Genomic DNA, 3,082 nt, shown 5'->3' with positions numbered 1-3,082 from the left:
TTATGGTCATTCTCTTGGTCACCTCTTACTCTGAAATACAACTGCTGACAATTATTCTCCCATTGGTCACTATTCTTCTCACTCAAGGCTGTCTTCAAATACAAGGCCATTGCATGTATAGACACCTAATACTTAAGATTAAACAAGGGGAACTCAGCATACCCAACACAGAAAAGGAATCTAAAAAAATAGTGGACATTTCTTTTTTAAGGTCTTCTGCCACAAATCCCTATTATTGGTCCTGGGATGTCCAGAGAATTGAGTTTGGGGATGTGAAGGGGGAGTCAGCAAAGGAGACTGAGAAGTGGCCAGTGAGTCAGAAGAACCAGGAACTTATCCTAAAAGTTGAATTCCTAGGTTGAGAAAGTAAAAGTGAAGTCATGTCCGACTCTTTGCAACCCCATGGACTATAGCCTACCAGGCTCCTCCATCCATGGGATTTTCCAGGCAAGGGTACTGGAGTGGGTTGCCATTGCCTTCTCCAGGGGATCTTCCCAACACAAGGATCAAACCTGGGTCTCCCACATTGTAGGCAGATGCTTTACCGTCTGAGCCACCAGGGAAGTTAATACCCACTATACCCTATTTTATATCATTTCTTCTCTTGCTCACATGCTGTCTCTAAGCAGAAATGTCTATCTTCTTTATTCATCCAGTTACAAATATTCTACTCAGTTTCTCTTTCTTTTCATTTCCTCATTTTGTTTGTTTCATAATTTGTTTGTTTTCTTATTCAAGAAAGCCAAGCACTATTACTAACTGCCTGATATTGTCCAAGTGAAAGTTAAAGTGTTAAGTCGCTCAGTTGTGTCTGACTCTTTGAGACCCCACGGACTACAGTCCACCATGCTCATCTGTCCATTCTCCAGGCAAGAATACTGGAGTGGGTTGCCATTTCCTCCTCCGGGGGATCCTCCCCAACCCAGGGATCAAACCCCGGTCTCTGGTATTGTAGGCAGATTCTTTACTGTCTGAGCCACCAGGGAAGTCAACTTCTTTTATTTTTTATTGGAGTATATTTGATTTACAATGTTGTGTTAGTTTCTGTTGTACAACAAAGTAAAGCAGCTATATATGTACATATATCCCCACCCTTTTGAGCACTTAACTTTTTTAGAGAAAAAAATTATCTACTAACAGAACCACTGTTGTGAGGATTAGAAAGATATGCGTGAATGAAATAGTTCACTTATGTATCCAACATATGCTCAGTACTCAAGGAATTTTCCTTCCACTCTTCATTTCTCCTCCCTGAATCTCTTCTCAGTCCAAAGAGAAGCAATTTCCTCTCAGTTACCTCAGATCATCAATGGCATTTTTTATTATATTGTTTTTTTTTTCAAATTTTTTAAAATTTAAAGTAGAAAACTGAATATACCTTTTTGATGCCAACAAATGTCTCCCTGACGTTTTTCTGAATTAGATCACACCTTTAAGAGCAGAATCGCACAATTATCCGTATGAGTATTACCTTTTCTATTTCTACTTGACCAGCATTCCTCAGGGTAAGACTCTGAAACCCTGCAAACTCTAAACAACCGGTACTCTTTCTCTAACCACCCATTTTCCCCTACATTTCATTTCCAAATCCTTTCATTTTTCCAAATGCTTCTTCCTTTCTTCCCATCTCAGACTCTGGCCTTTATCACAAATTGGAAGGAAATTACCTTAGCTAATTTTGTTTTTCTCCAGTTCACCACTTCTGCCATTAGCCTTTAAAACATTCACTCCTTTAGAAGTGATAATCTTATTTGTGACAAAACTCATAGTGAAGAAAATCTAATAATTTAGAATCCACAATAATGTAAGGAAGATGCTTTTGCTGTGAAAAGACCTTAACATAATCTCGTTTCCCATGGCAAACATAATAAAGACCAAAATAACACAAGGTTTTAAACAACCGGATGTCTTGGTCACAATTTCAATGAATCAGATTTTAAAAACTCAACATGTACCTGAAGACTGAGAAATGTTGATGTCATTGTTCATTATTTCTAAATAATTAAATGCTGAGGTATTCTGTTTCTAAGTAAACGTGAAACAGTTGTTTCTTTAGATTGTTAACAGAAGCATGATGCTGTGTTTAGGAATGTTTTGTAAGGAAAGGAAATGGAAGATCTCTTGTATAGAAACAGAGACAAGAATGATATAGATTTAAATACTAAATTATCCCGGCTGACAGATATTAATAAATTTGGCTTTGAGAATCACTGTGGCATCTCAGATTCATCTTGAATGTCAACAGATCATGAATACTGCATCACCAAATAACTTTCTTGGAATGTTTTCAAGATTGATCATACACATTTCTGTTCTTAGCACATCACAGATGGAAAGAATATATGGAATCTGATTCCCTTTTCCAGACTTGGGAGGCAAACAGTCCTCAGGATTTCTGAAGTTTCTTCACAGAGAAGAGTCACCCTAAACTCAATGCTGTGATTGCTCCAAAAGGGGTCTTGGCCTAGAGCACTGTGGGGGTCAGGAGAGGCCTTTGCAGAAGGGTGTTCAGGAAAAAGAGAACAAAAAAAGTTGTTTTCAGCTGCTAATAGTCTATATATTTCAATAATCTCCATTAGAAAACATATTGCTTTTCCAACTTGCTTTCCATAAGAGCACGTTTACATTTGTGATTATAACTTTTCTTATCTTGTGCACTATGGAAGTTTTTTGAGTAAACACAGGGTAAGAAATGAATTATCCCAATTATTTTTTTTTAATCTTATTTTATTTTTAAACTTTACATAATTGTATTAGTTTTGCCAAATATCAAAATGAATCCGCCACAGGTATACATGTGTTCCCCATCCTGAATCCTCCTCCCTCCTCCCCCCCCATACCATCCCTCTGGGTCATCCCAGTGCACTAGCCCCAAGCATCCAGTATCGTGCATCGAACCTGGACTGGCAACTCGTTTCTTACATGATATTTTACATGTTTCAATGTCATTCTCCCAAATCTTCCCACCCTCTCCCTCTCCCACAGAGTCCATAAGACTGTTCTATACATCAGTGTCTCTTTTGCTGTCTCGTACACCGGGTTATTGTTACCATCTTTCTAAATTCCATATATATGCGTTAGT

The sequence above is a fragment of the Bison bison genome, unplaced genomic scaffold (genome assembly GCF_000754665.1).
Source record: "Bison bison bison isolate TAMUID 2011002044 unplaced genomic scaffold, Bison_UMD1.0 scf7180017864258, whole genome shotgun sequence".
NCBI lineage: Eukaryota > Metazoa > Chordata > Mammalia > Artiodactyla > Bovidae > Bison > Bison bison.
The sequence above is the reverse complement of the archived record's forward strand: the minus strand, read 5'-3'. Positions refer to the sequence as shown.